Genomic DNA, 12,479 nt, shown 5'->3' with positions numbered 1-12,479 from the left:
GTGGATATTTTGTTTGTAACTTTTTTCTCCTATATGATTTAAAAAGACAATTGTATAAAGCACTAATTATTAAACTCTTTTGATGGACTTCCAATGTATAAAGATGTGATTTGTATGACAATGACAGCTCAAAAGAAGGAGAAAATAAAGCTATAAAGGAGCACATTATATGCTATTGAAATTAAGTTGGCATTAATCTGAAGTAGATTTTTATAATTTAAGATGCTAATTAGAATCCCCAGGAAAATCTCTCTCTCTCTCTTTTTAAGATTTTATTTATTTATTTGTCAGAGAGAGAGAGAGAGAGAGCACCATTGGGGAGCAGAAGGCAGAGAGAGAAACAGGCTCCTCATTGAGCAAGAAGCCCCATGTGGGACTTGATCCCAGAACACTGGGATCATGACCTGAGCCAAAGGCAGACACTTAACAGACAGACCCACCCAGGAAAATATCTCAGAAAATAACTCAAAAATATAGCAAAAGACAAAGGAATTAAAATGGTACGTTACAAAACAGTTCTAGCAAAAGAAGGCAGGATGGAAGAAGAGAGTAACAAAAAGACATAAGAAGTACAGAAAATAAAGAAATGGCAGAGGTAAAGCCTACTTTATCAGCAATTGCATTAAATATGTATGGACTCAACACACTAAATAAGAGGCAGAGATTGGAAGAATGGATAAAGAAATACAATGCCAACTCCATGCAACAACTCTATGTTGACTCTAAGAGACACATTTTGGATTCAAAACCACAAACAGGGGACGCCTGGGTGGCTCAGTTGGTTGGGCGGCTGCCTTCAACTCAGGTCATGATCCCGGTGTCTGGGGATCGAGTCCCGCGTCGAGCTCCATGCTCAGCGGGGAGCCTGCTTCTCCCTCTGCCTCTGCCTGCCACTCTGTCTGTGCTCGCTCTCTCTCTCTCTCTGACAAATAAATAAAAATAAATAAAAAAAAAAAAACCACAAACAGTTTAAAGTGGAAGGATGGGACCAGATCTACCACGCAAACAGCAACCAAAAGAGAATTGGAGTGGTTATAAAAAATAAGAGACAGATAGACTATAGATAAAAATTGTTATTAGAGAAAGAGGACAGTTATATGACAAAATAGTCCTTCTATGATGCACATGTAACAACTATTTAGTAAGCAGATAAAATACCTAAAAAAAATCAACTGTACTAAATTTAATGATGCAGTTGAAAATGTTAATTGCAAAGGTCCTGTGAAAACTGGTTATTAAAGTTTGCTAGATCTAGAGATAGAATAAAGATTTACAGGTTGGATTTAAAAGTTTAATGAACAAAATTTTTAATTTCTAATTTTAATATATTTCATGTGAAATTTAAAGCATAACATAAATAGGGATGCCTGGGTGGCTCAGTGGGTTAAGCCTCTGCCTTCAGCTCAGGTCATGATCCCAGGGTCCCAGGATCAAGTCCCACAGTGGGCTCCTTGTGCTCTTTCTCTCTCTCTCTGACAAATAAATTAAAATTTTTTTAAAAAAAACCTAAAGTAAATAAAAATGGCCTTTTTTGTGTGTATAAAAGTCACCCTTAGGGGATATACACTGACATTTCAGGGTTGGGTACGTGACCCACCAGTCAATGAGAACACGTTTTCCAGGATTTCTGGAAAGTTGAAGCTGTTTTCTTCTCCTTCCTACAAGAGCTATCAAGGCATACCTTCTCTCTCCCCTTAGTAGTGCAGAAGATATGAAATCTAGAACAATGGGACCATTGTGTACACAAGAGAAGCTGGAACTATTTTATGATGGGACAAATATGGAGCCAGAGGGAAAAACCTAAACAGCACAGTACTGTCAGATAAAAAGAAATTATCCCTCTGGTGACACAATTTGAGCTGCTGGATCAACCTTGCCTGAACCTACCGTTGGACTCTTTGGGTATGTGATCCCGCAAATTCCAATTAGGACAGTTTCAGCTGGATTTTCTGAAGGGGTCCTGACCAGTGAAAGGAGTCTGTAGTGGTAGTGCTGTGGACTGAGTCTGGATTTGGATTCAGGTATACTGGGTTCATACTCTGATGTAGCACTCACAGGCTGTGAGGTCATGGACATTACTTCTTCTTTCTGGGACCCAGTCGTCTTCTGAAAAATGGCAATAAACACTCTACCCACATATCAAAGATGCCCAGCACAGTGCCTCTCAAACACAAGGATGCTCATTAGCCACATTCTAGTTGCTGAGGACCAGTCAGGAACACACTCCCTGCCTCATGGATGTCTATTCCTTCCCTTCCTTTTCCTTTTATTCTTATATGTTTATGTCACATGTGCCCCAACAGTAACTGTGCAGCCAAATGGAGCCTATCTCCCATCCACAGGAAATCCAAAGTCAGAGTTGTCTCACTTCCCCAAAATTTCAGCACATTTTGTTCCTCTATCAAGATTCCCAAGATCCCTTTGGTTTATGTTATAGTTATTTTTGTCCTTGGTTTATTGTGCCCACTATACTCAGCGTATTTTACTGACACCTGCATGGGACACGGTATACAGTGGGTATTAAATAAGTGCTTGATGTATGAATCAATTAATTTAAATCCAAACAAAACCCTTTAAAGTCTTATTCGATCTGTTTTCTTATATATGAGAAATATGGACAAGAGTTATCTACTCTTGGTTGCTTTCTCCTGCCCATGAATGCCTATTCCTGTTCCTGCAAACTAGAAGTGGCTCACCTTTTCTCAGCTCTTCTATCTGATCATCCATTTTTCCACTGGGATCTTGAAGCTGTTGATGATGAAGGGACTAAAACCGTAGCAAGCTAACAGCTGATGTGGCTGCATCTATCACTGGCTTCATTTTGCTGCCTTGGCTTTGCCTGTGGATGAGATTGAGAAACACTATTAACTTGGATGCTTCACTGGAGGGCTGTTTTGTGCTTTTGGTAATGAGATTTGGCAGGTCTTTGCTATTCTCTACCGGAGCCGGAGCTGAGCCTCTTGGTTCCAGGCATCTGGTTAAATTGTCCTCTGAATTTGTCTTTAATTCTCATATATGAATAAAATCAAATCATTTGGGGAGCAGTTTCCTTCATCTACCTCTGTACCGGTTAGAAATATGTTTAGTGCAAGACACAGAAAACCAGACTATAATGGTTATAATCCAATAGAGGTTTATTTTTCTCATATAACAAGACCAGAAGTAGTTGGCTGCTGGTTTTGGTTCAGTGACTCAACTATGTCTTGACATTTTCCTCATGGTAACAAGATGTCTGCCACCACACCAATCATCATGTCGGCATTCAAGGTTGGAGAAAACCAAAGCTTTCAGGACCCCAACCTCATTCTATGCACAACTCAGCAGAATGTGGCGTAGGTCTCTTCAGCCAGAACTGGGTCATGAGGCCACCCTCAGCTGGGAAAGAGGGGAACAGGACTGTAGAGAAAGGCTTAGACCGGTTGTGATCCATGCCATCAATCTAGACACAAAGTTGTCCCGGGGATGTCTCCCTCAGCCTTCCTCAGATGCTGCTGCTGTGGTGTTTGCACGATGATACTCAGAGTTGCGATCTTTTGGGTTTTTATTCAACCCCTGTGTTTGCTGGCCCTCTCTTGCCTCTTGAGATCTGAAAAAGATTGACAAACACTCTTGGCTCCAAGCCCGGTCAAAGATTCCCCTGAGGTATCTGTGAATGTTCAGGGTGAGGGAGGAAGGGTAGGAATATGGCGGACACTGTCAGTGTCAGTTCTAGCTTTGGACTCCCATTTCCCCAAGTGCTATCTCTGTTCCACTCTGGATCCCTTCAAATGTTCCCATACTGTCCTCTCTACCATCACCTAATCCCCTCCTAAAGACCACCACACCACACAAAGTGAAAGTGACAGATGTTCATAATGGGTGAGTCCCAGGGAGCCGTTGCCTTGTACACCATCCTCCAAGCACCACCATGTTGCTGTCCCATCCTGTTCTTAAAATCCTTCTGGTCTCCAAGGGGCTTCCCTCAGGGACCTTGCCCCACACAGTCCAGGCCACCATCTTTCTGCAGCCACCCACCTTCCCTTCTCCACCTTCTCTCTCCTTTCCTTCTTCCTCCCTGGATGAGAGCACAATTCTCAGCACAACAAACACCTCAGTCAGAGCACTTTGGCTTCTCCTCTTGGGTGCCCTGACCCCGCTAATACTGGAGCCCCTGTCTTCTACCCTTAGTGATTTACTGAGGTACTTTGTTTCCCCCCAAGTTAGGAACAATCCCCACTCCCACTCCCCGATACAAAAATGCCAACTATTAATACCATATGACTTTGTTACATGCCCACCTGTGGTGCAGAGTGATAGAGGCTTCAATTAATTCCTGAGTTAGAGCATCTGAGGGGGGAGGTGGTGAGGCCAGACCAGCAAGCACTGGTTGGAAGTTATTTCTTTCGGAGGACCTTGAGGCAGGAGTGGCTCCTCATGGACCACATCCCTCACTAGGCTCTCTTCACTGATACCTGGGGCAAAGCTCAGCCACCCGGAGAAGCTCACCACGCCCTCTGCCTTGTCTCAACATTCTTTACATAGATGCCTATTCTATGCAAGCTTGTAGAGGGTTTTCATCATTTGTCTTCTGTGCAATGAGCATGCGTAAAGGAGCCCATTAATTTGTAAATATGTATGTGTAAACACACACACATGAAACTTGGATTCACACATGGCTTTCATGTTCGTCATCTCCCTGGATTTTCCAGGGACATCGAAGTTTGGAGCTTCTGGGGAAACATTCTATTTCTAGACCTGGATGTTGGCTAGACAGGAATTTTGTGAAAATTTTGCGAAATTCACTGAGCTGTGTGCTTACGATTTGTGTTTGTTCTTTAATATTTAATTGAGGTATAGTTGACACACAATATCATATCAGGTCCAGGTGTCCAACATAGAGGTTGGACAATCCCGTACATGACGTGGCGCTTGCCACAGTGAGTGTAGTCACCATCTGTCACCATACAAAATGTTTATGGTATTTTGTTTTTAAGATTTTATTTATTTATTTATTTGAAAGAGATCACAAGTAGACAGAGAGGCAGGCAGAGAGAGAGGGAGAAGCAGGCTCCCCACCAAGCAGAGAGCCCAATGCAGGGCTCGATCCGAGGACCCTGGGACCATGACCTGAGCCAAAGGCAGAGGCTTTAACGCACTGAGCCACCCAGGCGCCCCAATGTTTACGGTATTCTTAACTGTATTTCCTATGCTGTACTTTTTCATCCCTTTGGCTTTTTGTTTCTAAATCTATATTATAATTCCAATTTTTAAAATGTCTTGAAAATGCCTCCCAAAGATTTTAACCCCACTACAAGGTTCACAGAAGGTGGACACAGCTTGATGTGATGGGGAAGGCCCTGCATGAAGGCTCCAGAAATTCAGGTTCTAGACCAGCCCACATCTGGTCTTAACCAGCCTCAGTGACCCACTGCCTGTTTCTGAAAGGGGAATATTAATCTTTCTGCTTCAACTATCAGATTGTTTGGAGGGCAAATGAGGTTGTGGATGTGGAAGACTGTTGAAAACAGGCGTGTGGGGGCTCGTAATTCTCCTTTGTTGGGGGAGGGGGCAATGGGGGAGGGCAAGGTGCTGGCTTAAAAGCGGGTACGTGATCCAAACCCTCCCAGAAGCAAATTAGAGCTTTGGCCTGGTGCTGGCCTTCAAAATCCTATTTCTGATGAGCACAGCAAATCAAGGCAAAAATCAAGACAAATTATTGGCAGGGTTGACAGGTCTTGACCCTCGGGGCCCCCTCTCTGTGGAAGCTGGCCGCTACCTCAATAAAGTCCCAGTTCGTAGCCTCCTCCCTCCACCACGTGCCTGGACCATCAGCAGGAGATGGGGCCAGGTCTCCGCCTGCCTCTCTTCATTAGCAGCAGCTCCTTGCAGAGGAAGGGAGCAAGTCACCTCTCCCTCTAGGCCCTGAGACCTCGGGAAGATCAACAGGGCGGGTGGAGGGGTTGTCAGAAGCCAAATTAAAAGTCTCCAGCAATTTGGGTCCTCATCTCTCATGCCGTGGGGGCCTATGACCTTGTAATGTATGGTCCAGATGAAAGGCTAAAAGAAAACCACTGTGGTGTGGGGTCAGGCGGGAGAGAGGGAGGCAGAGGGGCTGAGGGTGGGCAGAAGGTAGGGAAGTTCAGCTCCAGATCAAGGGGTTCTGCAGCCCCTCCCTCCCACACACACCCAGCCCCCCTTGCTCTGCTCCACATAACCCACTCCCTCCCCCTGAGACACATCGTGCCAATGGACTGTGGTCATTGTTGAGTGCATATGCGATGTGTCATACCCCAAACCCTGCCCGCTGCTCCGCAGGATCCCCTTTCTGCTGGTGGCTTCTCGCTTCAAGCCCCCAGGAGACCAGAAGACCTCTTCTGGCATAGGAGCGGAAGCCCCTGGGAGTTGTTGGCCCGTGGGGCGGCTCTCAGCCCCTGCAGAACGGGAGGTGTGGATCAGTACTCCCATCATCCTTGCCCTCAGCGGGGACACCAGCTCCCAGAACCCTCCTTGGAGTTGAGTCCCATGCCCGCTCCCCTGGATACCTCCTCTTCCTCTTGGGCCCTCCTCCCCCAGTTCCCTGCTGAGCCCACCATCCCTCTCCATTATCCAGGAGTGCTCAGATCCTAGCCTCGGGGCCTGCTTCTATCAGAACCACCCCCACCCACCCCGAGAGAGTGTGTCTTCCTTTCTAGAATGTCAGCCCTACAAGAGCCAGGGACTCTGTCTGGTTCAGGGAGGTAGTCTCAGCGCCTAGAAATGTGTCTGGCACATTAGGGACCCTGTAGAAACGTGTGTTGAGCAGATCGTTTGTGCGTGGAGTGGCAATTCACGCCTACTGCCAAGTGCTGTGCCAGGCATCCAGGACATTTCTAGGAACAAGACAGGTGTGAGCCCTGCTGCCTGGTGCTCACAGTCTAGGAGGAGGAGAAAAATAGACCGTTGCTGTATGATGAGGATGCACAGAGGGCTAGGGGCAAAGAGGATACCCAGGGTGGAGATTGTGGGGTGACGGACAGGAGCAGGCCTGGCTTCATGGGGGGTGGGGGGCAACCTGTGCGGTCATACAGGGCTCACGTATACAAGGGGCCCAAACCTGGTTTGATGTTTTGCTGTTGCAGTCTGGAAACTCAGTACATTTCCAACAGGGCCCCACATTTCCATTTTGCACTGTGCGCCGCAAGTAAGGTTTCTGCGTGGAGGGAGGGGGAGTGAGAAGTACTGCAGTCCAGGCAGGAGCCCCAGCATGGGCAAAGGCTCAGAACATTCTGGAAACTCTAGTACTCTGGTCCCACTGGAGTTTCAAGGGCACGGGGATGCCGCAGAGGGTGGCAGGGGCCAGACCGTGAAGGGCTGTGCGAGGGTCCAGAGGCTGAATCAGGTGTTGCCGGTGGGGTAGGAGGCCACCCCGGCGGCAGACAGCCTGGTTAGGGCTGGTTCCAAGAGTCCTGTGCAGAGAGACAGTGGGGAGCTGGCAGATCTGAATGGCATTTAGGAAGGGGAGGCTAGTAGTCAGTGACTGATTGGATATGGAGAGAGAAAGCATGCCAAGTCTGTGTTTACCCTACACCTCCAAATCAAGACCCCCGGGGGAGTGGCTCCCAGGGACGCCAGGGCATCGCGTCCCTGAGATGCTGGTTTGTGATGCAGCCCAGCTCAAGCCGGGGAGACGAAACCCCTGCAAGAGAAGCTTGGCTCCAGCGTCTCATCTCCCAGCTCGAATACAAGCTCCAAATGAGCTTTCTGCCTGGAACTTTAATATGTTAAAAATGACTGTGGGGCCTGCCTCTGCCTCCCAGCTCCTGATGCTTCGGGAGCCTCTCCAGGTGTGAGAGAGGGAGAGAGGCGCGGATGGCACAAAGGGGACAGCCTCAATCCCCCCTGAGCCCCCAAGGTCAGATTCACTGGTGAATCCTGGGACACGGAGCGTCAAAGAAAGCAAAGTCGGCTGTAATCTCCCCCATCCTCCTCGCGTTTATGGATGGAGAAGCAGACTGTTTAGGGCAGCAAGGAAGTGCTCAAGGTCACAAGGGTGGGTACGTCACCCTGGGGTCCTGATCCCCATCCTGGTGCTAGTTCCATCCCCCCAAGCTGCCTCCCTGACTCATGACCCCTGGCCTCCCCCGCCCCAGAGCATTTGGGAGGCACACAGCTCTGGCTCGCGTGTCCCTCGAGATGCTTTGGGCTTCATAGAATAGAAACTTTAACTCAAAATGCTTTCAGCAGTAGCTTTCCAAGTGCGGTTCCCCAGACCAGCCAGCATCAGCATCACCTGGGAGCTTGTTAGAAACGTACATTCTTGGCTTTGCCTCCTGAATCGGAAATGCTGAGAGCAGGGTCCAGCCACCTGTGTTTTCACAGGTGATGGTAATGCCCACTCCCATCCCAGAACCACGGACATAAGCATATTATCTCACAGAACAAGAGGGCCTGGGGCTGGTTATTTCAGTGGCTTGATGGCTTTATAAGGACCCAAGTTCTGCCTGTCTGTCTATACCTTCCTCGGTGCATCTGCCTCTATCTTCAGGCTCTGCCCTCCCCAGGTCACCAGGAGGCTGCCTCCACTGACAGCCTCTTCACGAGAACATCAGGGAGCACAGGAGAGGAGACTGTGCTTCCAAACATCTCTTTTTCCTTCTTTCTTTTTTTAAGAGAGAAAGTAAGAGAGCACACACATGGGGGAAGGGGCAGTGGGAGGGAGAGAGAGAGAGAGAGAGAGAATCTCAAGCAGACTCCCCACTAAGCGTGGAGCCCCACCCAGGGCTCGATCCTCAGGACCCTGAGATCATGACCTGAGACGAAGAATCGGCCACGTAACCAACCGAGCCACCCTGGTGCTCCCGCCAAACATCTCTCTCAATCAATGAGGGAAATTTTGCTAGGAACCCCCAGGAGACAGCCCCTTGTATCTCATTGGTCACAAGTGGGCCATGCATCCTTCCCAAACCCATCCCTGGCTGGGAAAGGAGAATGATTATGACTGATTAGCAGTCCTCTCCAGCCCGCGACAGGAAAGCCAGCGAAGCAACAAAAAGTTCAAATTTCCCCACCCCTCCATCCTTCAATCCTGGCTCTGCCGCGTCCTCATTTCATGACCTTGGTCGAGTTACTTAAGCTCTCCATGCCTCTGTTTTCTCATCTGCAAAATGGACATAATAGTAACACCCATCTCATCGGACTGTCAGTTTGTTAAATAAATAAAATACATGCTGTTCTTTATCTTGATTTTTTTTATTCTTTTTTTTTTTCTAACATCACTATAGAGCTTGGAGATCATCCAATAATAGAGGGCACTGCCTCATTCCTTTTTATGTATTTATTTACTTATTTTGGTTGCAGAATATTCCATTACATGAATATACAAAATTTGCTCAACAATTAGGTTATTTTATTTTTATTTTTTTTTTAAGATTTTATTTATTTATTTGACAGAGAGAAATCACAAGTAGATGGAGAGGCAGGCAGAGAGAGAGAGGGAAGCAGGCTCCCCGCTGAGCAGAGAGCCCGATGCGGGCCTCGATCCCAGGACCCTGAGATCATGACCTGAGCTGAAGGCAGCGGCTTAACCCACTGAGCCACCCAGGCGCCCAATTAGATTATTTTAATTTCTTTGCTATTAAGAACAATGCTGCAGTGGATAAACCTATAGATATGTTTCTTTGCGTGTGTGTGAATACATAGGTAGGACAACATCTTAGAAAATGAAAGAAAATGAAATGAATGTTGAAGGATTCGGGCACCTGTAATTTTGATAGGTACAGGCACATGGCCCTTCCGAGAGATGAGACCAAGCTTCACTGCGACGGGCTGCTTCCCCACGGGCTCATGACCCCAAAAGCCACCTGTGCTCAACCCCTCTCACCCCATGACGCTCTGTGTGCCTTGTTGCTCTCATTCACCCAGGGAAGAAAGAGGCCCTGAGAGGCAAGATGACTTGCCTGAAGTTCATTGGTGAGCTGGGAGAGCAGCTCACACCTGGTCAAATCCTTCACAGTTTCCAGAGCTTGTCCCCTCCTATAGTGGACGATCCTTTGGGTGCTGGCTCCCAGTATGCTTCCACTCCACCCTCATACCCCCTCCCCTACTCCCCTGCAGCCAGCACCTGTCTCTTTCAGAGAACCCACATTGATAGAAAGCAGGAAGCGCCTGGAAATGCGTGGGCTCCTGAGGAGAGCTGACTTCCTCCAATCACTGATGAGTGTAGGAGTGTAGGTACTATGGGACTGACCCGAAGTGGGACTCAGAGATGACACACCCTTTGCTCGGCTTCTGTCCATTCCCTGCTTGATTTCCCACCGGCTTTCCTGGGAGTGCTCTGTGGTGAGATAATCTATAGTTATATTACATCTTGTTACCTGGAATGCTTTCTTTACTTTCGTAGGAATCCTTGTCTCAGGGTCAGCTTCTGGGAACCCTAAGCTCAGCACCTTCCAAGAACTCCTTCATGTTTCCCTGTCATCACACCTGTTACACAGAAGAGAAGACAGGTCGGGAAGGGACTAGCTGGAAGGGATATGGGATACGTGATGTCGCCAAGCAACGTGGGCGGGACCAGTCCCCAGGATTTCTAACTCCTCATCCTTTTGAAAGAAGGACTTAAAGCGCCAGCCCGGGCTGAGAGCAAAATGTGTTCCTTCCTCTTTCCTTACCTCCCAAACGCAGAGAATCTTCTATGAACACCTGAGCGTTGCAGGTGCATCTCTCCATATGGCGTGTCTGGGTCCCCTGGCCTCTGCTTCATCTTGTCTCCAAAGTGATTATCCTGTCTGATGGTACAATCAGTTCCTTATTTCATGTCGGTCACATCCTAAATGCTGAGTTTGACTATAATTGCAGCAAGCAGACCATAATACATTTATTTAACATACCCTGAGTTAGGACCTCTTGCATACATTTGCATTCTATTTGCATCTATTTGATTAAACTGGGGGAAAAAACTCAACAGATGCCGCCTTTAAGGCAGGTCTGCTGGAAAAAGCCGGAGGAGAACCCAGCTTGGCCCTGATCCTGGGTCTGCATTCCATCAGTGGCTGAGCAGACCCTCCCCTCAGCTCTACCTATAGGGCTTACCTGGGCAGGAGGAGCTGATTCTCTTATAATGAGCTTCACCTCATCTCAGGACTCAGCAGGATCCAGAACTGGGGTGATGTCCCTCTGTATCCAAATGCACCCTCCCATATATGTTGCCCCAGACCATGCTCCGTGAAGGCCAACCTCATCTGTCTGGCCACTGCTGGATTCCCAGAGCCTGTTAAATGGAAGGAAGGAAGGAAGAAACCAGTAAGTGAATGCCCATGGTCTACTTTATCTTTGTGAAGGACAGTCCTGCTCCTGTCCCTCTCTTGCTCAGCAACTCACAGAGGCTCCTAATGAACTATGGATAAAATCCAGGCCTTCCTGCCAGCGTTCGAAGCCATTCACATCTTATTCCAAACCTGTGAGAATGCGGACACTGGCTGCAAATGGGCCGTATGAGGCCTGTGACAATGATCCTGAAACTTGGCTTGGAGAGGTGAGAGAGGAGCTCTCTTTCCCCTCATCCTTCTGCACTTTCGGTTAGAACACCCCGAGGTCTAGGGCCTGGGCCAAATGCCAGGGTAGGGAGGAAAGACTTAGAAATGATACAGAGACCCACCGGGGAGAGTACAGGGGGCAGGAATGCGCTGGTTGGTATCTGCAAGGAAATCAAGTTAAAATTAGCCTCAGGATGGCGGCAAGACTCTGCCTGCACTTCCCCAATCTGTCCAGGAGGGGGAGGTAGCGTCCCTGGTTACAGGCACCTGAGCCTCTCCAGCGCTTCCCTGGCGGGATGCATCTGGGAGTGTTCGAACGTGTGAGCCAGGTGTGGATGAATGTGTGTTTGCAAGTGTGGGAGGGGGTCTGAGCATGTGATTGAGCGCCCGGAGTGAGAACGTGTGTGTCTGTGGGTGCATTTATTCATTTGCCTCTCTCACTGACTCACAAGCGTTTAATGAAGTGCACCAAGCCCCGCTCTAGATGCAGAGGACACAGCAGCGAGCCAGATGGATATGGTCCCTACTCTCACGAGACCAGGCTGGGTAGAGGGGAGACAAAGAAAAAAAAAAAAAAAAAAACAGGCAAACAATTAGAGTGGCATCAGAGGGTGATGAAGATGGCCTCGGGTGGAAGGAGGAAATCCATTTGGACCAGGAGGTCAGAAAGCCTCCCCTCCGAGCAGGTGGCATTGGAGCTGAGACCAGAAGGACAAGGAGGAATTGGCCACGCAAAGCTGCGAGAGATGGTTCCCAGCAGAGGGAGCGAACAGGGCAAAGGGCCGATGGGTGTGTGTACGAGTCAGAGTTTGAACAGTTTGAATGGTCGTCTAGGATAGAAGGTCCTCAGATTGGGGGGGGGGGTGTAATATGATGTTTGGGTTACAGTTTGAAGCCTCTCTGGCCACTGAGTGGAGCATGACTTGGAACTGAGCAGCATAGACAGTGAGGAGGCTACTGCAATGGTCCGGGTGAGAGTGGCCCCAGCTG

General features: G+C 48.3%; 1 long non-coding RNA gene across 1 annotated transcript; it reads right to left on the bottom strand.

Moving 5' to 3' along the window:
- Positions 1-2,666: 2,666 nt before the first annotated feature.
- On the bottom strand, positions 2,667-11,745 carry LOC116595161. Its single transcript, XR_004287545.1, has 4 exons — positions 11,047-11,745; positions 10,626-10,742; positions 10,332-10,440; positions 2,667-2,839 (listed from the first exon to the last, which is right to left on the bottom strand). It is a non-coding gene; the product is annotated as an uncharacterized LOC116595161 (long non-coding RNA).
- Between the last annotated feature and the right edge of the window lie 734 nt (positions 11,746-12,479).

Source organism: Mustela erminea, chromosome 7 (assembly GCF_009829155.1).
Source record: "Mustela erminea isolate mMusErm1 chromosome 7, mMusErm1.Pri, whole genome shotgun sequence".
Taxonomy (NCBI): domain Eukaryota; kingdom Metazoa; phylum Chordata; class Mammalia; order Carnivora; family Mustelidae; genus Mustela; species Mustela erminea.
Note: the sequence above shows the minus strand (reverse complement) of the source record. Positions and strands in the feature narration are given on the sequence as shown.